At 39.6% G+C, this 27,489-nt stretch overlaps 1 protein-coding gene across 1 annotated transcript in view; it reads left to right on the top strand.

Moving 5' to 3' along the window:
- The window catches only part of CTNNA2 (catenin alpha 2), a 637,223-nt gene that overhangs the window by 24,515 nt on the left and 585,219 nt on the right, over positions 1–27,489 (top strand). The gene's annotated exons all lie outside the window — the stretch shown is intronic.

The raw sequence follows: 27,489 nt of genomic DNA, 5'->3' as shown, positions 1-27,489 counted from the left end.
ATCTAAAAGTCCAGGCTCTAGGATTGCCTAGCTGCGCCAGGTCTCTGGGAGAGTATCTTTGTGAATGAGAGAGTGTATAGCTGCTGCCTTCGAGGAAGACATCTCATTGGTATGCATTGGACACTATATCTGAAGTAAAGAGTTGTTCTTCAGACACTCTGTTGAGGGCTACCCTTAGTTCTTTTTTCTGGCCTTGAAAAATAAACATATAAAAACTGTCATAAAGAGGCATTGGGATAGACATTTTCTCTCTGTGTGTTTGTGTGTGTGTGTTTATTGTGCTGTTTGCTACTTTTAAATCTTCTGGGGTCAAATATTTATAGACATTTTGATGTCTTACTTTATAGTGTATGAGGGCCTTTCCCCTCAGTAGTCTCATGCTCGCTCAGTAGTCTCATACTTATTTGGCTGCACTACTACTGTCTGCGGCAGATGTGCTCTTGCTGATCAGTGTATACATAATGTGTTCTTTCAGGTGTGAACTCTTTTGCAACCACCAATTCTTCTTTGCAGTCTCCGTGACTCACACAAATGAAATCACACTGTGCCTGAGTAGCATATCCTCAAAACTTTCTAGAGCTAAACAGCATTTTAGTGGAAGTTGTGTCTTCTTTATTATGTGTTGATATGCTTACTGTTCTCACTCACTCTCTTTTCTGTTTTCTGCAGCAGCAACAAATTGTTCCTCAGAGTGTTTAGTGCTTGCATTTTTGGATTTTGTTTTATTTTTCCTTCTGCTCTTTACCTTTAGACATGTATTCTTGAATTCTTTTGGTTGTTCTCCTAGGTGTGATCATTGATACTCCTCCACCAGATCTCTGTGGCATCCCCATGACAGAACTTTGTGGCTCCTCCAAGAAGTGCTTGTGATGAGGGGAAAAGATCCCCTTATCTTCAGCATCTTGGGTACAAACGTCATGCCTTCTGTGACAAATGCCACATTGAATCTTGGCTGGATTGCCAAATACATTAGAGCAGTGATGGTGAACCTTTTATAGACCGAGTGCCCAAACTGCAACCCAGACCCCACTTATTTATTGTCAAGTGCCACGTCTCTCTGGCTTTCTAGTAAGAAACTCTGGCAAACTCTGTGCTAGGGTGACAGCATGTGTACCCACAGAGAGGGCTCTGAGTGCCACCTCTGGCACACGTGCCATAGGTTCGCCATCACTGCCTTAGAGTCAAAGGAACTGGGTCTGGCATTGAAAGGGACGAAAGCAAAAGAGAGAGAAAGAGAAAGTGGGTTCCTTCCCTCTGCTGCACCTGGTGCCTCCATGTACATCTAGTTTATGGGAGAAAGGCAGGGAGGGCTGTTGGGTTGAAGAAGAGGCAAAAAAGAAGGAGCATACCCAACCACCTGCCTTCCCTGCTTCTTTCTTTCATGGCCAAGGCACATGGTCCTTGAAGGACAACTGCAGTGAGGCCATAAAGGGTACAATTGGAGAAGAGCCCCTTCCTTCCCTTCTCTGTCAGGCTCTGCTGCTATGGCCCCTGAGGGGCTGGACTTGCTCACCCTCCCTGCCTCTTTCTTGACCCATTTGCTCACCTCTTTGCCTCATTCCCACCCTTCCTGCCTTCCATGTCCCCATCCGTTTTCTCTGCCTGCCCACTTGTCCCCTGCCTCTTTTTTGGCCCACCTGTCCACCTCCCTGCTTTATTTCCTGCCCTCCCTGCTTCTTTCTCCCTTAGCCAGGGTGGACATGGAGCCACCAAGCACAGTGGAGGCAAGGGGCATGGGAGAGCAGCTGGCAGGGTGGCCATGAGGGTTACGTGGGGAGCGGAGGCACCAGGCGCATCTTCTACCAGGCACTGCCACTATCATGGTTCCTGGGGAGCTCACTTGCACCCTGTCTCTTTCCCTACTTGCCTGCATCCCCCCATCCTCTTTCCCCACCTAGCCATTTGTCCACCTGCCTTTTCCCCCACCTGCCTGCTTGCCTCTGCCTCTTTCAATGCCTCTTTTCCTGCCAGCCTGTCCCCTCTCCACTCTCTTGCCTGCCTCTTTCTGCACCCACCTTCCCACGCCCTCGCTACCTCTCTCACACAGCCAGGCCCTCATGTGTGTGGGAGAAGGAGGCAGAGAGGGCGATTGGTGGCAGTGGCAGCGATGCCCCGTCTCTCCTCACTAGCCCCTTGCTGCCTCCAAGAAGGTCCTGCTTAGGAAAGGAGGGTGCTGCAGATATTTGTCATTTTCCCTCTTTCAGAAGGGTCTTGTGTCCCAACCCCCGTGAATGTGCAGGATTGGCTGTACAATTGACCCTCCTTATCCACGGATTTTTTATCCACAGATTTAAGCACCCATGGCTTGAAAATATTTTAAAAAGTATAAATTCCAAATGGCAAACCTTGATTTTCAATTTTATACCAGAGACATCATTTTGCTCTGCCATTATATTTAATGGGACTTGAGTATCCACAAATTTTGTTATCTGTGGGGGATCCTGGAATCAAACCCCAGCGGATAACAAGGTCCCATTGTACTTTGATTCTGTGAGCAACAGCGGAGAGTATCTCTCTACAGTCTATACCAGTGGTCCCCAAACTGTGCCCTTTTAGAGATTTTGGACTTCAGCTCCCAGAATCCCAGACTATTGGCCAACATGGCAGAGGCTTCTGGGAGCTGAAGTCCAAAATCTCTTAAAGGGCAAAGCTTGGGGACCACTGTTCTATATCATAGACAACCAGCATCCTTTTGGGACAGGCAGTCACCACATTGAAGGGACACACATCACGATGACTAAGACAGGATACTTAGCCTTGTCATTATTGGGTTTGAGAAAGGAGTTTTTCCCCATGTTGATACTGTGAAGAGTCTCCATCATGGTCTATGTTTTATAAGCAATCAATCTGATTATGCATGGTACTTTCAGGACTATCACATCTCAGTTGCCCATTCCAATAAAATATTTGATATCACGTTGGATGTACTGCATCATACCCAACAATCAGAAAATTCTTTCCCCCTCATGATACTGCTATAATGTTGTAGATTTCAGAACCCAAGATGATTTTGCAAATATCTGACAAAGCATCAGTGGTTTAGTCCATTAGCCAACTAACTAATACAGTAACATTTTATTGTTCAGGTTCTCTTCCTTGCATCACATTTGGGGTCTGCTGTTATGGCTGAACCTATATGTGAACCATCAACAAGCTGAGACTGTTGACAAATGGCCTTTGGAATCTGGGAATACAATACTTGTCTATTTTTTTAATCTTCTCCACCAAGAAGCCCCTTTAGCCTGTCCTCAGAATGAAGAAGTAGGGAAAATAATTGATTATCCTATATGGGTGATGGATGGTATGCGGATCAAGTGGTGAGGATTTACCAGGCGCTTGATTTGGTAATGAAACATTTAGAGCCACTAGCTAAGGCCCAGTTTTCAAGCCCACCCTGTGATCCTGTCTCTTCTTTCTATTGCAAGATAGACATGGAACGTGCCATCATCAATTCCAGCTGTGTCACAAAAAATGAGAACCTGTACAGGGCCCAAGAAGAGAACTCTGATATTTTAAAGCACCCATAAGCCAATTCTGTCATTGCTGAAACATTAGAAGGGAGAACTTTGCAAAAGCCACATGACAATTTTATATGATAAGGGAGGAACAAAATTAGATACAGTGGCAAGGAAAACATACTTCACTGTGGCCCTCTCACTTTGAATGGTTAATTATTAATGGATATCAATGCATATGGATATCAACAATTTCTATGGGCAAAAGTGGCAGTATTCTTAAACCGTCTTCAAGAGGATGAGAAGAAAATAGCATAAGTTTCCCAGATGGAAAACACATAGGTTAGCAACCCAGTATGTAAACACAGCAAGACACATGACCAGTTGTAGTACAAAGGATATGTCAGAAGCTTTTGTTTTACACAAACATTTATGTTTACATTGAATTGGCCTCACTCCTGATTCCAGTTTCACAACTGATGGCCTTTTGATTACAAGAATATCTTCAGCACTGTCAAAGACAAGAATCTCGCCGATAATAAAAGAAAGAAAGAAAAACTGCAGTTCTCCGCAACCAAGAAATAGTATCCATGAGCATTATTTGCAACATCTGAGCTAGTATCGTATCTTCCTTTTACAAAAAACATCCATGTTCCTCAGATCTTCAAAGCATCTGAGGAAGTAGACTGGAGTCTTCAAAAGCTCATGCTGCCAACTTCTTTCTTTCAGTTAGTCTCAAAGGTGCTACAAGATCTCTCTACATACTGATTCTACAGACTAACACAGCTATATCTTTGAATTAAAAAACCCATCCAGTAAACAATTCTCTGGCTGTCCGAACCATCGCTAGTATAAGATGTCCTTGTGAAGCTCATCTTCAGAGAAGTCCTATTCTATTGAAAAATACAAGTCTTATTTCAGCAAGTGTTACACTGACTCTTTAACAAGGTTTTCTCTGCAAAGTGTCAGAATTTTGTGAAAGCTTGAGGTGAAGTATGCATTTTCTTGTAACAAGTTTCATGGGGTGCAAAAATTCCTACTCATCTCTGAACTAATGAAATTTCTTTCTACTTCTAGTTGTCAGTATAATTTTCATAACTTCTATGAAACAGTTGTGTCAAGCACAACTAATTGGATTGGAATATGCCTTTTATAAGTGCTAAGTTATACTTGGACACAGACATACTCTACACACCAGTATTAGTATGAAACAGGTACTTTCCAGTGTGAAAAATATAATTCAAGTCTTGTTCTTTCTATATAGATGCAGACAATGTGAGACGTCATAAACAGTAAAGTTGGGTATGCCTCCTTGTTTCTGGTCAGTAAGATCTTATTGCTTTCAGACTTTCTGGTGTATATGAGTAAGGGTACAGTGGTTCAAAGTTAGATGTTTTGTTTCTGGTTGGTGTTCTATATTTACTTTCCAGACACTTAGAGTTCTGATAAAACTCCTTATTTTTTTGTCTCCTGACTAGACAAATGCTGAACTTGAGTGTGACATATGCCATGTCTGCAAAGCTGCCACCAAGCATCTCCACACATAGTTCTCTTCAGATAGCTTTGTCTGGGAAGACTGAAAGTGTGTTCAGCTGTGACATGTAGAACCCTTCTTAATTAAATTAATAAATATATCAATTAAAATACAGTACAAAAATACACAGTAAAACCAGAATGTCTTAATGAGATAGACATTATAGACATTATAATCAGGAAACCAATAATGCATGTTGCAAAGCTGTGCAAGAAAAGCGAAGATTGGAATTATTTTCAAATTCAGTGATACAGTAAAGAGATTAAATATGTTATATTGTTATTTTCTCTGTTGGTTTTTCTCTTCAGTGGTTAACAGAAGCACTCAATAATTCTGTATTCTTTTAAAAAGTCTCTCTTTTGGGTTGCAGTCCAGGTTCTTGCCTGAAGGAATTTTTTTTACAGCTCTGCTTCAGACTTGAGTTCAGTAGCAGAACTGCTGACAGTGTTATCAATGCAGCAACACTAGTGTTTCCCCATAGTGTCTGGAGGGTGAAAATTATGAGTGGCCTGGAACGTAGATCAGATGAAATGAACCCTTTGGTTTCCCAACAATGTGATTCAGGTAGTGCAGGATATACTTATGTTTTTGACAGGGAGATCTTGCTATACAGTGCTTTGTAGGAGGATATTGGTTTTCCTTCTGGGATCTGTTAGCTTGGGAATAATGAGTTGATGTTTATGACTGCAACAGTTATACTTGGAATTATTACTAAAGAAATTCAAGGAAGAAGTGCAAAGGCAGGTTAAAGTTGAACATAAAGAAAACAAAAATAATTACCATAGATGATTTACATAACTGTAAAGTTGAAAATGAAGACATTGAAATAGTGTAAGACTTTCCATACCTTGGTTCTCTCCTTAATCAGAAAGGTGACAAGATCCCAAATTGTAAAGATATAACATTCAGTACTAAAGTTAGGATGGTCTGTGTCATTGTATTTCCAATTGTAAAAGCTGGAGAGTGAAGAAAGTTGATAGGAAGAAAGTCAACTCACTTGAAATGTGCTAGAGAAGAGTTCTGTGGATACCGTGTTTGCCAAAAAAGACCTATACATGGGTCCTACAGCAATCAAACTTGAAGCCTCCCTAGAACCAAGATGACTAAACTGAGACTATTGTACTTTGGACATATTGTGAGAAGGCATTACTCACTAGAAAAGATGATAATGCTTGGAAAGATGGAAGGCAGTAGGGAAAGAGGAAGACTACATTCCAGATGGATAGACTCAGTCAAGGAAGCTCCAGCCCTGAGTCTGCAAGCCCTGAGCAGAGCTGTTGATGATAGGGTGACTTGAAGGTCTGTCATTCATAGGATCGCCATAAGTTGAAGTTGACTTGAAGGCAGCAGCAACAAGAAGAAGTTATAAGACTCCATGGCCATTGGTCTGAGGGATCCCTATCCTATTTAATATCTACCTGAAACTGCTGGGAGAGGTTGTCTGGAGTTTTGGAGCAAGGTATCACCATTATGCTGATGATACCCAGCTCTGTCACTTATTTCCACCTAATTCCAAGGAAACTGTTCCTGTCCTGAACTGGTGCCTGGCAGCTGCGCTAGAATGGCTGAGGGCAAACAATTTTGAAGCTTCGTCCAGACAAGCATACTCCTGAACAGTTGAAAGAAAGTTCTGGAAATAGGGATTCAATCTGTGTTAGATTGGGTTACATTCCTCCTGAAAGCTCAGATTCACAGTTTGGGGGTACTTTTACATTCAGCTGTGACCTGGAGGCCCAGATCTTGGCAGTGACAAGCAGTGCTTTTGCACAGTTAGAACTAGTGTGCCAGCTGTTCCTATTCCTAGAGAAGTCACATCTGTCCATGGTGGTACATGCCTTGGTTACATCCTATTTGGATGAGTGTAATGCACTCTGTATGGGGCTGCCTTTGAATGGTGCTCAAAAACTTCAGATGGCCCAAAGAGCTGCAGCCAGGTTGTTAACTGGAGCTGACTACAGGGAGCATACAACTCCCTTGTTGCAACAGCTGCACTGGCTGTCCATCCATTTCTGGGCACAATTCAAAGTCCTGGTTTTGACCTATAAGCCCTGTATAGCTTGTTTCCAGGTTATTTGAAGGAATGTATCTCCATGTGTGAGCCCATTAAGTTTTTAAGGTCATGTGAAGACATCTTCCTTGCTTTACACGATAAGAGCAGCCAGGGTGATACATGCTAAGCAGTGGAAAAAGGAGGGGATACCCAACATAAATGAATGGAAATGGAAAATGTTCACATATATCAAAAATGGTAAGTTAATATGACTACTTAGAAACACCGCTATACAAAAATTTGAAAAAGAGTGGGAGGGATTAAAGAATATTTGAACATGTTATGAATGGATATTCTGGTCATCTTTAGAGGATAAATAGATATGTACAGATGCAAAATCATAACTTAATTATTAAGAAAAATATAACGACGGAAAATTAATTGGGGGTAACATAATAGTCTGAGAATCAGGATAAATCAACAAATAGGATAGAGGAACAAGATTAAAGTGAAACACACACATACAAATATGTATATATAGAAGAAAAATTAAAGAGGAACAAAGCAGGTAAAATCACGCAGGAGTGGAGGAGAGGAAGGTATATGTGTGTTATGTGTTTTATGTTTTTAGATTTTCAAGACGAAGAATGTTTTGTTATTGTCAGGGACTTATGGTAAGGTGTGTTAGTAAATTTATACATGTCTGCTTTTGTATTTTTTCATGGTGAGCAATTCTGTTTGTTATGTTTTATGTTTCATATGTGTTATATGTGGGTTCATGTGGAATAAAAATACTTATAAAAATAAATACTTGATCTAAACAAATGTATAGTTGCAAGATCTAAAACTAGAGGGATTAGTTCTCTGCATGTTCTTCCTCTACTACTTTACAGCTCCTAAATTTTATCTTCTCAATCTCCGTTTCCATTAGTGAGTCCTCCTCACTCTTTGTACTTGTAAGCCCTTATCTTATTTCCTTTATATATTCCTCTCTCTAGTGTTCTGTTCTGTTGTATTGTTTTCCCCAAGGAACAGTCTCCTCATCAAGCCAACGTCTTCTTCTTCCTCTTAAGTTTAGGACCTGAAACTGTCCTTGTCACTATCATTTAATTCTTCTCCACTGCCTACAAATCTTTCCCATCTGCTACCAATCTGAGTATGCTTTTTCTCTCTCCAGTTTTGTCTAGCCTGTATCTATAGACTTAAAGATCTTTGAGGAAGGAGCGTAGCAGTTTCTCAGCAACCTCTAGCACATTTAAATAAATTATTATGTGGAAACAGTTAATCAAAAATACTTGTCTATACAACAGGAAACGAATCAGGTGCATATAGCAATGAAGAACCAAATTACTAGTGAAAAATTCCAGGCTAGCACACATGTTCAGTAGTAGAGGGGCTGGTTTTATAATGGATTAGCTGATGTCTATTAAATTTTGATTTCCCACTACTTTCCCACTAGCTGATGGGCCACATATTTACTCTTTACTTCTTTTGCTGTCTTCGACATACAGTTCTTTGCTCAAGGATAAGGATAAGGACTGGTAACAGGAGAGGATTAGTTTGGTCATGTATCTCACTTGAGAAGTCTTGCAAATGGGGTTCAAGATGAGATCTCTACCTACTGCCAGCTCAGTGCCATTAAATGAATCATTGCTTCTGTTCCAGCAAGTTGCAGCTGGTGAATTGGGCAGATTTTCTGACGTCACAATCGTGCTCCTGTCTAAATAAAATGGAAATTACTTCATGGAAGGCTGTTTGACAGGAAGGCACTAACATGGTTTTTAAAGCTCTGTAACTAAATGAGATGCTTGTGAATTGACATCAAAATATTGTAACAGGCCTGTGAGTTTCCTAGGCTGCTGGACCTGACCTAGACAAGTACAGTCCATCGTATCATGTCCATGGATTCTTTATCTACAGATTCAACCACCCACAGCTTGAAAATGCTGAAAACAGATTAAAGTAACATAAAATAAAATTAAAAAGCAAACTTTGACTTTGCGATTTCATATAAGGGGCACCATTTTACTATGCCATTGCATTTAATGGGACTTGAGCATCCACAAATTTGGTATCCACAGGGAGATTCTAGAACCAAACCGCAGTGGATACCAAGGTCCCACTGTATGTACTTATTAATTGTTGAAAATTATATCTATTCCAAATGGTCATTTATAAGGATGCAGTAATTTGTTTTGATTTCTATGGCTTTCAAACTTTCTGGAATACAAGATTATTCTGTTCCATTTATGCACCAGTTTGCTTTTTTGGGAGGGTAAATTTTCAACATGAAAATTCATGTGCAGTCATGTATGCATTCTGCTCAAAGTCATGTTGGTGTGAGAGGGACATAAATATGGCTGAACTTATGCTTTCTGCTTCTGTACATGGCTTTGCAAAAGAATCAGTGGTTACAGTAGACTCATAGAATGAGCTACAGAGTAAAGTGTAAATGGGCTATTGACCCCCACTCTTTTGTTCCTTTGTGTGTCCACCGTACAGACTCACACCGCACGCACATACCCCTCCCTTCACCAGAGCTTTGAGAATACAATGCTCTCCCTTTGCTGTGGCCTTGAAGGGAACAGGATCATCCTAGCTAGTATCCCTTTGCATTCCAGATTCCAAGCAAATGTAATGCCATTAAGAAAGTCTGTGAACGCTGCATGGACAGTAAATGCAACCAATTATTTGTTGTTTAGACAATAGCCAATTAACTGCCTGTTGTATAATCATGTGTGTACTAAATCGCCAGTTAAGCTAATGCTATGTAAACAATGAACTGTGTTTTGCTATAAAAACTTTTGGAAATGGCTATTGGGTGCGGCAGCAATTTTATCACCATCTGCTGGTGTGCTGACGTCTTGGCCAATCAATAAAGTGCATATTGCCTATGGACATTTCGGGTTCTCGTGTCGTCACTTAAGGACACTCCTTTCAAATGAACAAGTTGGGAATGTTTCCCTAACAGGTGTATTCATTTCATTTTAAGTAAGGAATTGCATTACAAAAATCTGAGAAGTACAAAACTGAAGGATAATTGCATTCTGGTTTGCATTCCATTCAATTTAAAATGGAAAGCACTAATTGATTTCATGTTCTTATTTCTGCCCTCAAAGGGCACTTTACAATATAATAAAATGCACAAACTATCATAAAACAACTCATATATCAAGTAAAAGGTGGAGGAGAGAAGCAGGGCCTCAGAGTATGACATAGTCATGTAGGCAGATTTGTTTGGGAAGAGAAGTCCTTCAGCTACCTGAAGTTGGTAGTCAATGCAAATGTTTCATTGTTTTTACATATGCAGATCATTGTGCATATCAAATTCTTCATCAGCAACAGTTTTCAAATGGTCTTCAAAATGGTCTAACACAGGAGCTTAGCACACAGCAAAATAAAGCAACTTACAGTTCCCGAATTCAAGCCAAATTCTGGCTGCCCCCTGGTGTCATCGCATGGGTTTCCCCCCCCAAATCACCATCTGGGTACATCCTGGCTCCAATACTGGTTCCTGATCTCGCTTTGGCAGCCACTTCTCAACGTCGGAAAGCTCCCAGCTTTGAAAAATGGCCACCAAAGTGAGTTTGGGGACCAATTTTGGATCCAGGCTTTACCTGGATGGAAGTTTGGGGGCAAAAGCCAAGTGATAACACCAGGGAGTAGTCTAAATTTGGCTTGAATTCGGGAGTGGTGAGTCGCTTTATTTTGCTTTGTGCTAAGCTCCATAAAGTATAATGGTGCCAAAACAGGGATACTAAGGCATATATAAGATAAACAATAACTATTTGCTATTAGTAAATATGTGTAGAATACAAATTTAAGCTGGCGAGAAGCTTGGCCAAGGCCACCATCATATATACTCTTATTCCAAGATCCTCTCTCCTCTTTGTCTCTTTCCCTCCCACCCCAGATTAAGTATTAATGTGTTTTGTCCCCATCTAGATTATTGCTCCTCCAAGGTACTGATGTAAAACTGAAAATGCATCATCCTAGTAAGATGGAAAAGAGAAGCAGATCTGGAATGTCAAAGTAACACTGTGAGAAAATGAGATGTTCATGCTCTGATCTCCAGATCTTTAAAAGACTGTGACAGGTTAACCAAATGTTTTGTAGATGTGTAGTCAGCATGATGAACCAGTGAATTCCTGTTGCACAAATACAGACACTGCTCAGACTGAAGTAGGAGCCTAAGAAAAACATGTATATTTACCAGCTAATTTACAGATGGATCACATGAATTGCTTTACTTAAAAATGACTTAATTTTGTCAAATGGAATTTATGTTGAAATAATTGTCCATAGGACTGCAACCTTAGGCCTGGTTCAGATAGCTTTACCTTATCACACTCCATTCTTCCAAGAACAACTGCCTTCCTATGCCTAGAGCATTTGTGGAATGACAGTTAATCATGGAACAATTAAATTGTTCATTAGTATTCTAGGACATTACAAGAGATGATGATTTTTTTCTGGTCGTGGGCATCATTTCAATAAACTGAAGACAGTGCACTGGTAAAATCTAATGACTTTTCTGGTGCCACAGCAGACTCAAATAATTTGAAAGGTGTCAGCCCACAGTCACCTAAGTCTTGTTCTTGTTTTCATTTTCTCTAGTTAAAAGCTAGAAAACCTGGTGGAACAACTATTTTGCAGCTGTTTGCTTTGAGTAGTCATTGGTGCCTTTCTGATCAGGGCTAATTAATTGTATAATAATAATAATAATAATAATAATAATAATAATAATAATAATAATTTGTATGCCTTTTTTAGTTAAACAAAAATGAAGCAGTTCATATGGGACAGGGTAAAATCAATAGAAAACACAGCACATCTTGACAGTAGAGATAAGAAATAACTTCCTAAAAAGGGTAGTTCTTCATAATCTGCAAAGTATGTTAGGTGCTGGGATTTCCAGAATATATTTGCTGTAGTAGAAAGCTCTGGGATATACTCCTTGTAGATGCCACTAAGTGCTAAGGCAAGCTTAATGTTGAACACCAATCAATCAATCAATCAGTATTTTGGTCACTGACCAATATAAAATAAAGTAAATAGAATAAAATAATGAAATTAGAATAAGTATACTAAATATGTAAAATAAGTAAATTAGGTAGAATAATAAAGTAAAATACAGTTGTTGATACAAAATCAGAGATGATCTCTTCCATCTGACATCAGATATTACCAACTATTGAACATTAAGAAAATAAAAATCATTATCATGTAAAATTTGCATAAATCCAATCTAGATGATGAAGAAATCAAAATAGTTAAAGAGTTCCCATACCATGGATCAATCATTGATCTGAATGGAGTTTGCCATCAAGAAATCAGAAGAAGACTAGAACTGGAAAGGGCAGCTATGAAAGAACTAGACAAGATCCTAAAATGCTAAAATATAAAACTGAACACTAACGTTAGGAATGTCCAAGCACTTGTATTTCCCATCACCAAGTGCAGATGTAAGAGCTGGACAGTGAAGAAGGTTGATAGAAGGAAAATCAACTCATTTGAGATGCGATGCTGGAGAAGAGTGCTTGAACATACTGTGGATGGCTAAGAAGACAAATAAATTTGTCCTAGAACAGATCAGACCTGACCACTCCTGGAAGCCAAGATGACTAAATTGAGACTATCATACTTTAGACACATAATGAGAAGACATGATTCACTAGAAAAGACAATAATGCTTTGAAAGTTGGAGGGTAGTAGAAAGAGAGGAAGATTCCATATCCGATGGATAGACTCAAATCAATGAAGCTACAGCTCTGAGCCTGCAAGACCTAACCAGAGCAGTTGAGGGCAGGAGGGCTTTGAGGTGTTTCACTCTCAAGGTCGCCATGAGTCAATTAGAAGGCTGTTAACAACATAACAACAACAAGAAAGCAAGAACAGAGTAGAGCTAAGTTACTCTTCTATGTCGTCGAAATGCTGGTTGGAATTATGAAGCCCTCTAGATGTTATTGAACTGCAATTTCCAGCAGTCCTATCCACTAACTGTGCTGATTATAGCTGCTGCTAGTTGTAGCCCAGTAACTTCTGGAGGGCAACACAATTCTTAAAGAGTGTGCAGACTCATATGGAAAGGGCTGTTTGTAAAGGCACATTGTTGTTGTGTGCCTGCTGACATACAGTGATCCTAAGGTGAACCCTTCATGAGGTTTTCTTGGCAAGATTTGTTCAGAGTAGATTTGCCATTGTCTTCCCCTGAGGATGGAAGAGTGTGAAAGGCAGTACTGTAAAGTAGCATACATTGAGGCCAGAATCCTTTTGGGTCCCTGTGCTAGTATAAAAATAGCTGCACAAGCACTTGCTCTTTTTCAGGGTATGAATAAGTGCAGTCCTGGTACAGCGAACTATTTCAAAAGTATACACACAGCCCTTCTCAGTTTTGGTTTGGATGGTGAGCTAATATCCCATTGCATGTGAGCTTAATGCCATGCTACATGTTATTGGATCAGTGGTAAATCTGTAGAATTCAGCATAATTATGCTGATGTATATTTATGCTGTGCTAAAACTGGTGTGGGATCTGGGCCAGAAACTATTATTTGAGATACGTTGGACCTGGATGGTGTGGAATTATTGGTGAGTGTTCTTTGTTTGTTATCTTTGAAGACTTGTTTTATGAGTAGTGAATATTGTCCACACTAGACAAGGATAATCTTTAGTTTTCCTTGCAACCAAGATGTCATATTAGTAAGAGGCAAGTAATGCTTAATGAAGTGTCTCAAATTTTACAGCGTAAGCCATGAGATGATTGTTACAGCGTTTCAATCAAATCATTGTCTATCCAGGAGCTATGATTTTAGAATTGAATGCTGAAGGAGCCACATTTTGCTTCGTACTTGCTTTCTGTGGAGCCCCAGAGGCCCTGAAGACAAGGTTATCTTGCAAATTTAAAATGTGTCATTTGGTGCAGGCTTTCTGTGTTTTTACAAGGAACGTAGTCAGTGAATGGAAACTCTGAATATGCTTAATGGGAGAGATAACCTGTTATTTTATTGTAGCATTGAAAGACTGGTGCTGCATTAAGGTTGTCTGCATTTAATAGTTGCCCTCAAGGCAGGGAAACCATCAAAATCCTTACTACCATGTTTTTTTATCAAATATATTTACTTCTGACATTTTCTTCCTATTTTGGTAGGTGGTCCTCCCCCTTTAAATATTATCATTTATCGTATGGAAATTATTTTAAAGCAGAATGGAGCAGTTCATTTTAGTCTTCACAGTAAAGGTGAAGGTAGTCCCTTGACACGAATGTCTAGTTGTAACCGACTGTAGGGGATGGTGCTCATCTCCGTTTCTAAACCAAAGGTCCAGCATTGTCCGAAGACTGCTCTGGTGGTCATGTGGAGAGCATGACTGCACTGAACACTGTTACCTTCCCACTGAGAATTGGTGCCTATCTACTTGCATTTGCATGCTTTTGAACTGCTAGGTTGGCAGAAGCTGGGACTAGTGACAGGAGCTGACCCCTTCATGTGCCGTTCGGGCCTCGAACTGCCAACCTTCCGAACCGGTGTCTTAAACACTAAACCACTGCACAGTGCTTTCTGTTTATACCATAATTGTTTCTTGTAGATCAGTGCCCAAATATTATTTCTCTGTATCAGTGTAAATTTGTAACATGGCCCCCTCCATATTTTGTCATGTACGTTATGAGCCTCTAAATCCTATCAGTTGCATGTGTTCTCGTTGCAGCAGAAAAACTGTTTCCCAGAATTTACTAGGGCAATTTTACATTTCAGTTCTATGAGGTAATTTGGACTAGAAGTGTGAACATCATTTGAAATGTTGCATTCATTGGAAGCTTAAAGGAGTTGTGGCTAAAATGATTGTGTTCAGGAAGAGCTGGCAGTGAATTTTTAATTTAGTCACTTCTGTATTTTATGTTAAGATGGCTTTTGTTCAAGGTAGTTTAATTTTTACCTGTTGGAATAGAACAGTTGCCTATTACTCTTGCTCCTGAGCGGAGCAACATAATGTAGTGGAAAACAAAAGCAAAATGCAATTATACTGATAAAGAAATTATATATTAGGTGAGAGAATGACACTTATTTCTTCAGCCAGAATAAATATACATATTAAGTATCCAGTTTTGCTAAGTTTTCTGCACTGCGGAGCATTTCAGGCAACAAGAAAATCTTGTCTGCGTAATAGTTTTTCTTGTCCTTGATCTTGTGCAAATGGTATGGCATTGAATATCAGGGATGCTGGAGGAGGATTTTTGTCAACTATGATTACTGGATACTAAAAATTCATTTCTATGCACGTAGTGGTTCAGAAATTGATGTGTTGTGACACATGTCACTGTTTTATCACCAGCTAAACTCTTTATTTTTGTTTTAAAATACTTTGAACAAAGTTTTCCTATCCAGGAAGAAAGTTAGAGTTAAATGTACCGAATAATAGAATTACCTGCCTGTCTGTTGAAGCACACGATCACAGTTTGTTTCATTGCTGAAGAGAAATACTACAGCAGTACTGTTGGCTTCATTTAACATGAAGGACAAGTATCTTTAGGGAATGGTGACTCCTGAACAATTGCTGCAGTCAAACACGGTTGTCTATTACCTTATAACAACTAATATTTCTCAAGTTCTTTGTTCAAACATGAAAAAGAATAAATGCATAAATGCATTTGTACTTTTACTTTTTGTGCGTGCGTTTTAAAAGTCTTCCTTATGCAGTGGACTTGTCCTAACTGTGTGCCAGGATCAGTCAACTCTACATTCGTATTCACGTGATTTTCTATCATGTACAAGGTGCTGAGATTGCTGCACTTTGAAGTTATTATGAGAAGACATGACTCATTAGAAAAGACAATATGCTTGATGAGGTTAGAAGGCAATAGGAAAAGAGGAGAACTGCTTTACAAATGGATAGACTCCATCAAGGAAGTCATGGCCTTGAGCTTGCAAGACCTAAACAGGGCAGTTGATAACAAGGTGATGTGTAAATTATTCATAGAGTTACAATTAAGATGCTAAAGGACCAATGAAATCTGAATTGAAAAAACACTGTAAAATTTAGAAATAAGGCCTACATGATGTGGTTATATCTACCCTCCTGGCCAGGCTGTTCCCAAACATATGTGGATTCTAAGGGCAAACACTAATTGGGTTAGATTACTTCTGCAAACGTATATAACATTCTGTTCATTGGATTTTGTAAGCTTTAAGAATATCAATTGAATTGACAGTTGTAGATCTTGGATCACTGGAGGCTATACAGATGGTTGCAATCTGTGGGTTAGGTTGCAAACAGACCGATACTTCCACAGGATTTAAACACTGCAAGATATTGTTATCTTTCCTCTGGATCTCTTAATGTGACTAAAATGGTGAAGGGTTTGGAAACTATGCCTATGAGGAACTACTTAGAGAACTGGATATGTTTCGCCTGAACAAGAGACGGTTAAGAGGTGATATGATAGCCCTGTTCAAATATTTGAAGGGATGTCATATTGAGGAGGGAGCAAGCTTGTTTTCTGTTGTTCCAGAGAACAGGACCTGGAAAAATGGATGCAAGATACAGGAAAAGAGGTTCCAGCTCAAACATTAGGAGAAATTTCCTGACAGTAAGAGCTGTTCAACACACTCCTTCCTCAGAGATTGTGGTGGATTTTTTAAATAGAGGCTGAGTGGCCATCTGTCAGGGATGCTTTGATTGAGAGATCCTGCATGTCAAAATGGGGATTGACTTGATGGCTCTTGTGGTCTCTGCCAACTCTATGATTCTGTGATTGATCCTTACCATGTTTTTGTATATCTCTTTTGCTTGGTAATTGTGTTGCTCCCCTATTTGCTCTTATTGGGCTAAAACATTTCTCTTCCTCATAATATGGATCATTAGCTGATAGTTCATCCATTTTTTCACTACTTGGGACAGGCTAGTACAGTAGGGGAAAGGAAAATCTTGGGTGGACTTCATCAGAACTTCATTCCAGATACTTACTCAGTAAAACGTAAAAAGTGGGGAGGAGCAAAGACATTGTAGGGACTTCCAGCACTGCCAGTTATCCAAGAGGGAATAGGAGTGGGCTATTTTGATTATTTAGAACTTATTAAAAACCTGTTTTGGTTTAAAGGTTTTTAGGAAAGAAAGAATCACTGTCCATTCCTGCTCACACATCAAAGCATGAGAAGGGAAGGACAAGATCACCACTTCTTTCTTTTCCTCTCCATGCTAAATAGACACACCGTTCTCAATTGTTCTTCCTACAGCTTGGTTTGCAGACCCCTTTACCATCTTTGTTCCCATTCTTGGACACATTCCAGTTTGTGAATATCTTTCTTAAACTGCTGTGCCCAGAACAGTTTGAACAGTCATGCTATTTTGTGAAAGCCCGAGATGCTTTTGAAATCATCCCCATGTGTTTACCATTTTGGTTGCTTTCATTATTTGTTATTGACTGCTTTGAATGTCAGAGGAAAAACTGACATTAAAAATTCCAGAAAAATAAATTTACATTCATGTCTCTTCTGATAGGATTCAACTCTACTGTCTCAACCTCCTGTTTTGGAGTCCTTATGACTGGCATTTGTGATACCAAAGGATATGCTAATGTGCCTTCAGAGCATAATTAAAAAAAATCTCAGTTTCAGACCATTTCTTGGTATTCTTGTTAAAGAGTGGTCACAATTAAGAGTATGGTCACAACTCATATTCCTGTCAAACTCATGGCTAAACCCTTGGACCTGATAACATCAGGTTTGTCCGCAAAATTAATTTGGGATGCGTGTGAATGAAATGAAAGATGACTGTGCTTGTCTGCTGTCCCAAAAGGAGGGAATGGAGAGAGGAAATATGTCTGTTCAAAGGTCTAATGCAAGAGTTAGCAATCTGGTGACCTCCATATACCAGTCTGGCTCTGGTTTTTCAATTTCGTTTGCCAAGCCATTTGCCATTTTAACATTATTTTCTGTAGTCCTGACACTTTCTTGGTTTTTACTACATATTTTGGTGGCATTTTTCTCCCTCTTTCTCATCTACCTCCTCACCTCAATACTAGGGTTCAAGACTTTTACTGCGGATGATAAAGGAGAATTGGTGCGAATCAAGGATCTGGTTTTATTGAGAAAAAGGCACTTCTGTGCCACACAACAGATCAGAATCTGAAAAGAATGGGAGCCCTTAGTTTGCGGCTCATATGCTCTAATTTTGTTTTGCAAAAGTTGGTAAGTTACTCACACATGCTGTTAGTTTAGTTCTATTTCAGTCTCAACTTTTGTATATTTTTAACCCTATGTACTTTTATTATCATTTTCTGTCTTTTGTAAGCCGCCTTGAGTCTCAGTCTGGGAGAGAGGTGGCATATAAACGAAGTGATAAAAGTGATGTATGGTTGGATGCATTGTTCATTTGCCAAAGTAACATTCTATCAAAGTAACATTCCTAGCAGATGTTTTGGTTATCTTTCCAGGCCAGGCTTCAAATTTTCATCAAACTAACCTTCCTAGCAGATGTTTTGGAGGGCACTGGAGTCTCCTTCTTTGGAGGGTGGTAAACAGAGGCTGGATGGCCATCTGTCGGGGTGCTTTGATTGTGTGTTCCTGCATGGCAGAATGGGGTTGGACTGAATGGCCCTTGGGGTCTCTTCCAACTCTATCATTCTATGATCTAAAGACTCCTTTCATTTAAGCTTCCTAATCCCCATTCCTTGCTCACAAGATTCCTGACACTTGTGTGTCAGGGAGGAACAATATATTCTGGGTGTAACCTTTGCTGTGTCAGCTTGTTTTTCTGGAGGAAAGTCTGTGAAACTAAGGCACATGGTTCTAAAGGGATGAATGTTAGCCTAAGTGAAACCATATTAATTTCCTTCTCCTTCAGTTGGGGAGGGGAGAGACCTAAAATTGTTCTTGATTTTAAGTACCTTCAAGTCATTTCCAACTTATGGTGACCCGAAGGTGCTGAAGTACAGATGTGACAATTCTGAGGCTGGGAAGTTGATTTCCACGGAAACGAGTCTGAATAAATCACCAGGAGAAATTCAGTCACATTTTGCAATGGAAGCGATCATCACCGTGACTCTTGCAGATATTTTGGACAGTAACTCCCATCATTTCTGGGCAGCATGGGCTGTAGGCATGGAAGATGGGAATTACAGTAAACACTATATATCAGACTGACTACCTGTATAATGGATATTAGCCATGATAATCTTTAGGAGTATCCAAATGATCCTTTTGTATTCTTATTAGTAAAGTTGGCCCATGATATCTGCTTGGGTTTGGATTCAGGATCCTCCCATAGATACCAAAATTAGTGGATGCTCAAATCCCATTATATGCAATGGAGTAGTGAAGCAGTGTCCCTTATGTAAAATGGAAAAATCAAAGTTTGCTTTTGGGAACTTATATATTTTTAAAATATTGTCAAGCCATGGATGCTTGAATTGATGGATAAAGAATCCATGGATATGGAGGGCCAACTGCATTAGTAAGTTTTGACTGGGAAGGAAAACAGCAAAAAGAAATTCAATGTCCTTCTTTGTATTCTGACTGGTATTGTTCTTAGTGAAGGTGAGAGAAATACTGCATTTCAGATCTTTGTAGTACACATAGAAATACCTTTGAGTACACATTTTTATAAACAAAGTCATGTGTTATCACTAAACGTTGATACAACCAAGTAGAAATACTTTTCTTCACAAGGTCTGTAGACATGAGAGGGAGTTTGTGACTGAAAAGCTGAATTAACCATAAGAAAGGAACGGAGGATATTGATACAGTAAATCTTGGTATCTATAGTTGTGCCTATGATTCACTACACTGAAAATATTAATCCACTGTTTTGTATTTGATCTCTGGAAAAAAAGGTTTAACAACACACTACGTCTCAGGTATGGTTCATTCTTTTTTGTTCTTATAGTGATGTTCAGAGAAACAGTCTATGCCATTCTGGAAGCTAGTCATTCTGTTGAAAATAAGCTAGCTAAATGGAGTTTCTTCATTCAGTTTTACTAATTCAACATTTAACCCCTCTCTGTCCTTATGAGAACTAGTGTGTTGTAGTGGTATGAGTGTTGAACTAGGAGCCTGGGAGACAAATCTCCCCTCAGCTGGATGATCTTGGGCATGTTCTCCCAAGAAAAACCTATGATAGCATCTATTACAGCTTGTCCACACTGCCGAAGTAATCTGATTTGATGCCACTTTAGCTGCCATGTCTCAGTGCTATTAAATTCTGTGAAATGTAGTTTGCTGTGGCACTAGAGCTCCTCTCTGGTGCCACAACAAACTACAATTCCCAGTATTCCATAGCATGGAGCCATGGCAGTTGAAGTGGTGTCAAACTGGATAATTTCTGAGCGTGGATACAGACAAAGTTTGTTTTAACTTGAAGTCACTTGACAACTACAATCAATCAATCAATCAATCAATCAATCAATCGACAACTACAATCTTTGTGATAGCAACAATTAGCATGGCAACATTGTGTTGTATATTAAAATTTGTCAAGTGATATGACTTCCAGTTACCACTTTATTCAAAAACACACTAGTTTTAGCTGGCAGTTGAAATGGAAACCTAGACTGAGATTAGCTATTTGTATATTGGGAAAGTACCAGTAGCTTTTTCTCTGATGCTCTCCCCAAACTAACATTTGCTGACAAGACTGAAACAAAATTTCTACCTGACTTGAGATGCTGCTCCCTGTGGATTTATGTGTCACTGGGGAATAGCAGAATCACCGCACATGGGAATGTAGTTGTTGAACATCTGGCATCCGTAGTCTGCCAATACCTTGCCCACGTTCTTTTAAAAGAGGGCATTTGAGGATGGGATGGACGGAATCTCCTCTAAAGATGGGACACAATTAAGGAGAAAAACCCATGTCAATTTCTGTGAACTGCTTGTATGTATTATCATACAGTATTAGTATATATAGTTAGAAATGGAGGCAATTCTTCAGTGCAGATGTGTTCTTAAAATAAGACATGGCACTACTTTGTTACATGTCTGTACCTTCCTGGGGCAATATTATCTAAGGATGCTGTTCTTTATTTCTCCACGATCCATGTATGATGGATGGACCAGCTGATCTTCCATGATGTCACCTGTCAAAAGTTCAAAACAGGGCTTTGGACTAGCCATACTGGAAATGTTGGACACTTCCCTGTCAGCACCATTGGAATCAGCAATGTCCTTGCCAGCAAAAATAATTCTTGTCTATTTAATTCTTGTGCCAACATCCTACTAGGCAAGGTCTTGAACATTCTGGCTAGTTGACAAAGGTGTTTTGTTGCCAGAGCAGTTTGGTCTAATTCAGACTGTAGTCCTGGCACTGCAGTTTGAAACCTGGCACCATTATTATAAAAAAATATAACACCAGCTTTTTTCAAATCCTGGCTCCTTTGTCATTGTCTCATTCAATTTTTGCTCAAACGTCCATTCAGTGACTTCCATCAAATCTGGCACTAGCTAAAAGTGCTTAAAATATTGTACAGTAAGAGAATACAAATCCCAGCCAGTAGGATTGTGAAGTGTTTGCTTTGACAGGTTGAAGTACATCAGGCACCAGTAACTTGGTCCCATGCTAGAATAAACCCTACATGTAGTTTTCAGTGGGATCACAGTATTTGTACTTGGTTCTCTATTAGAGTGTTAAATGGAGGGATGTATTTCAGAAACTAGGGCTGTCATCTTTGGCTTATCAGCATCATAAACCACTTTGGAAGCCTGGTCTCATTAAAATGATCAAAGCCATGCCTTGCCGGGCTGTCTGCTTTTTGGAATTCCTACTGAGGTCCTTAGTATGACAACAAACTGAATCACTCCCAACACTGTATCTATGGCCATGATGCCAGTAAACCGGGTATTTTAATTAGTTTAGCATTGCTAGGAACATTTTCTTGATTATAGCTTGTTGGGTTGTCAGAGATCTACAGTGCTGCTGAGCTTATACTTTGAATCACTGTAGGTTTCCATTACTACTTGATTTTTCTGTCTGTTGTTAACTTTTCTAGTGTGACAGCTTCTGAACATTAAAAAAATGTATGCCACCTTTCTACCAAAATAGCTTATCAAAGGAAAAGAATAATCAGACTTCATAAAAAGGCAAAGCAACTACAGGATAGCAGCTATTTTGAGACCAAAACGTAAAGCTCTCAAAGCTGAGACAAACAGGACAGGCATTGGGAAACCTGAATGATAATAGTGAAGAGATCAGACAAATGTGCTTTGGGAAGGCATTCCATGGTCAAGATGCAGTAAATGAAAAGTCTGCCTTCATGGTAGCTACCTGCCTAATTTCCACAGTTTGAGCACACCAAGAGAAGTGTCTGAAGTCTTCTGCTGCAAGGCAGGGTTAAATTAGGTTTTCAGTGCCTGTGATATGTTCTGGGCCAATGAGCTTCAAATAAAAATTCAGATATGAACAGGGGTTGCTCCACCACTGGTTTATTTAATAAAGGCACATGACATCCAAAGCAATATTCAGGATATGAGAGGGTTTATAAGCACCAATACCTACTTAATCCATATTTTGTTGCTCTTCTGAATAGTATGTTCATCATTAAGACCAGTATTGATCCAGGCAGCAAGACCAGTATCCCATTATCAATATCTACTGACCGTTTTTGTGACTTCTAGATTTAGGGTTACTCTCTAGTCTCACTGTGCAGTTGGAAGGTTTTGGAAATAAGCATTTTCATTGCTTCCTATTGCTTTGAACATCTTCAGATATGTGTGTATGTGTGTGATTTTTACTAGTTTCTCTCTCTGTGTGTTTGTACATATGTGTATATAGGTAGGTCTTTATCATTACATTACATTTATTGAGCCTCATACTGGGAGAAAGGTGGGATATCAACTAAATAAGGAAATATTTCTCATATTTCATTTACTAATGTTAAATAGCTGTGATACAAATTAATTACTTGAAGTCCTTGTTGTTGTTAAGTGCATTCTGGTTGACTCTGAGTTAAGGTGAGCCTATCGCAGGTTTTCTAGGCCAGAGTTTTTCAGAGAAGGTTTGCCCTTGTCTTCATCTAAGGCTGAGAGTGTGTGATTTTTTCCAAGGTCAACCAGTGGGTTTCCATGGCTGTGCAGGGATATGAAATGTGGTCTCCTGGACCCTTACTACAACATTCATACCACCACAACATGTTGATGAGATGCTGAGGACTTCATAGCTTAGTAAATAAAATATCAGGAAACCTGTGTTGGTCTGGCATTATGCATTTACTTCTCAAGACCCTTAAATGTAGAGTAGATTATGTTGAAGGGGGGTGGGATCTCCAGTTTGGAGCTCTTTAAACAGGGATGAATGGGCATCTTTCAGGAGTACAGTAACTGAGTATTACAGCATGGCAAGGGGTTAGAGAAAATGGCCCTTGCATCCCCTTCCAACTTTAAGCTTCTGTGATCCTACAATTTTGTGTTCACCATATGCCTTTTTTCTTTTCTCAGATGGCTATGCATATGCAAAAACGTTTGTTGTTGTTAACTGGTCTGGAGGTGGCCCCAAATCAGAGAAACTCTGTAGATGAGACAGCTCCAAGACCCCGTATAGTACTACACTGCTCTGCTTACGTCCTGTAAATTCAGTCCTGTGACCTCCCTAATTTAGTCTATCCATCTGGCTTGTGGTCGTACTCTCTTTCTACTACCCTCTGACTTTCCTAGCATTATTGTCTTTTCTGATGTGGCCAAAGTAAAATTGCCTCAATTTGATCATCTTGGCTTCCAAGGAGAGTTCAGGCTTGATCTGTCCAAGTACCCATTTGTTTGTCCTTTTGGCTGTCCAGCTCTCACATCCATATGTGGTGATAGGTAATACAAAGGCTTAGACCATTCTAACCTTCATGCTTGGTTGTGTATCTTTACTCTTCATGATATTTTCTAGTTGACTTCCCTTCCCATTCCCACTTGTCTTCTGATTTTTTGACTGCAGTCATCATTCTGATCAACGTTTGATCCTATACAGTTGGGGGACTCTTTAAGTATTTTGATTTCCTTATTGTCTAGGTTGAATTTATGTACAGAGCGTTATTATAATTACGTAAGGTGTATTTATAAATAAGCAAACATTGTAAGTTATTATAACAATTGTAATAATAAAATACTGATAAGTAACTATGAATATAATAGTAATGCTCACATCCTAGCATGTTTCTTTGTTGCCACAAGAACAAAAGGATCAAGCTGTAAGTTAGAAAATGAAACAAATTAATTCTTCACTGAGGATTTATGCTTGACATGGGATATGCATATCTGCAGTTAAATCAGCCAGTTGTAATTAGATCAGATTTCCGTGTGTGATCATGAACTGGAACAGTGCCTGTTACTCTACTTATGAAGAAGTGAATCTTCAGAAGTATATATGTATATTGTAGCATACAGTTACCATTTAACTTTGACTTAAAGGTTTTATTTTTGTTCTGTAGTGCAGGAACTGAAACAGTCCAACATGAAACAATCATGGAGGTTTCACTGTAAAATGATTTTTGTTATTGGTAATTGATATAAAGAAAAAATACCATATCATGATTTAAAAGGTAAATTAGTATTTCAAGAATAAGAGCAGCATATTTAATTGTTATAATGGGCCTTTTGGGGATTTTGGGCATAAAGGTATGCTGACTCTGCAGAAATGACAGGGAGGTACAAAAGATTGGCCAAGTCTTGTAATGCTTGATTTTTCTTTCTGCCTCATAATAGCAGCAGGAGGATCTTCTATGAAGGCTGCATAAAAGGACAGTTAATGAACAAGTGGTTCTGGTTGGATTCATAAGTCCATCTGCATCTGTGCAGGTGGAAAATAGCAGCTTTCATTTTGGTTATCTTCAACTGCTTTAAATGTGTAAAATTCATAAAAATAGTGCTTTTCTTTTCTTTCCTTCCTCACCTCATGCCCACACATTCCACCTCTTGTCCTTTTTTGTGATCTGCCAAATATTTTGTTTCTTTTAAATTTTGTATTAAAAAAAAAAGGAAGATAGCAATGCTTGGAGATACCAGGCTTTCATGCTAATCATCAGGGAAAAAAATATTGTAATAATAAGAAGAAAGATGTAAGAGAGCAGATGCTCTTCAAAGCTGGTGCTCATAAAACTCACCAGGTAGAATTAGTTACAGGTTTAATTTTTAAAGACATTGTTTGAATAAAACATCCTTTGGAAGTTCGGAAGGTTTTAGAATTTCTGTTTATATCTATGAATTATTAATACCATTCCTGCAAATGTATGAGAGAAGCCCTGTCCTATATTTCACAGATAGAATAAAAGCCACTGTCACTGCTTCTGAATGAATACAGTCAGTTGTGAGATGATTTTTGTTTTTATTGCCTTAGTGGTCCGGATGGAGCTTAAAGGTGAAAATGCCTGGCAATGCTGACTGTACAGAAATACTATCAACTGTTCTGAAGAGTCTGTCACTGTCCTCATTAGGCTCTGGAATTAGAAGAAAAATTCCTGCTTTCATTTGTGAAAGTCTATAGAAGATGTCATGAACTATGGAATAGTTCTAACTGAAAGCAGTGTTTTACATCTTTTGCTCTTTCTTCCTAAACTTCGCAGAATTATAGGTGGCTTGTTATGTCCATTGTTAAAGTCAGACATGTGCAATGCTGGATAGGGGTATAACCACCTTCACTTAGGTACATGCATAGATATATTTTAATTGGCTCCCTTTGATATTTCTGTGCTCAGCATCTTAAATTGCAAGGACTCTGAACTGAAAGAGGTTGACCATCTTTATATCCCTGTAGTAGGTTCACACACTTGAACAGTATTTTTTTTAGTATGAAGACCAATCATGTCCTGAGCTATATTTATGATTCCAGCAGTTTAGCAATTTGTTTCAAGTCTGAGATGTCAGTTCCTTCTTCCTCCCACTTCATATTCTATACAATTCACTACAGCCATGTTTATGGTCTGTTTGTCTATATGTTCTATATTATAGATCCTATATAAAGACAAACAAAGATGGGGGACACCTGGCTTGACAACTGTACATATGAAAGGAATCTAGGGCGCTTTCCAGACCGCCCAAAAGGGCGGTCTGTAAAGCTCCTTCATTTGCTGCGTGGAGCAGCCTCAGTGGCCAAACCGCGCAACTGCTCCGCGCAGCAAAAAGAAGCTGCAAAAAGAGGCTTCTTTTTGTGGCACCATTATGACGCTGCAAAGTGCCAGTGGCACACTTGCGGCATCATAATGCCGTCGAGACATGTGGACGCTAAGTGTCCGCTACATCAAGATGGTGGCGCCCATGTAGAATGGGTGCCGCCATTTTGTACGTGCTCAGTGCGTACTAGGGTTAGGGGTGTCCAGAAAGGACACCCCTTTCTAACCCTAGTAGGTGCTGAGCATGTACTTTTGGCTCATGCAGAACAGGCCTAGGAGTCCTAGTAGACTACAAGTTGAACATCAACAGTTTGATGCATCAGCTAAAAAAGCTAATGCTTTTCTAGGCCGCATCACTCGAAGTATAGTGTCTAGATCGAGGGACGTAATACGGTAGAATGACTCTATTCTGCTTTGGCCAGGCCTCACCTGGAGTACTTTGTCCAGTTCTGGCCCCAATTAAAAAAGGACAGCTGAAGTGTGTCCAGAGGAGGGGGACCAAAATGGTGAAAGACTGGGAAACTATCTCCTATGAGGAGCGACTTAGGGATCTGGTTATATTTAGATTGGAGAAGATAAGGTTAAGAGGTGATATGATAGCCCTGTTTAAATATTTGAAGGTATGTCATATTGAGGATTGAGCAAGCTTTCCCCTCTGCTGCTCCTGAGAATAGGACACACACCAGTGGATGCATGCTACAGAAAAAGAGATTCCACCTCAATATGAGGAAGAACTTCCTGACATTAAACGTTGTTTGACAGTGGAACACACTCCCTCGAGGGTGGTGGAGTCTCCTTCTTTGGAGGTCTTTAAATAGAGGCTGGATGGCCATCTGTCGGGGGTGCTTTGATTTTGAGTTCCTACATGGCAGGGAGTTGAACTGAATGGTCCTTGAGGTCCCTTCCAACGCCATCATTCTGTGATTCATGCAAACTCACATTCTTATTATTATTATTATTAACCTTTATTTATGAAGCGCTGTAAATTTACACAGCGCTGTACATACAATCTTTTAGTTAGACGATTCCCTGCCCTCGGGCTTACAATCTAAAAAGACATGAACACAGAAGGAGAAGGGAGTGGTGACGGGAAAGGGTAAGAGGTCCAGCAGTTCCTCTCTACCTCCAAGGCCTGGACCAAGGCAGAGGCTTCATAATGGATGGTTAATTGTTTTCCAGGGAAAATACATACTCTCAAGTAGGATAATACATATACAGTACATAGCAATACAGGAAATGGTTCAATAAACAGGCACCACAAGAACATCAAATAGTAAGCGACAATTATGCAATGCCTGGGAAGGCTTCTCTGAACAGGATGGTTTTCAACTCCGTTTTGAAGCTGGTTAAAGAAGTGATGGCTCTTGCTTTTGGGGGAAGAAGGTTCCAGGAGTGAGGGGCAGCGAGTGAAAAGGGGCGAATCCGGGATGGGG

This window comes from Sceloporus undulatus, chromosome 5, assembly GCF_019175285.1.
Source record: "Sceloporus undulatus isolate JIND9_A2432 ecotype Alabama chromosome 5, SceUnd_v1.1, whole genome shotgun sequence".
NCBI classification, from domain to species: domain Eukaryota; kingdom Metazoa; phylum Chordata; class Lepidosauria; order Squamata; family Phrynosomatidae; genus Sceloporus; species Sceloporus undulatus.
This window is presented reverse-complemented; position numbering and strand designations above follow the sequence as displayed.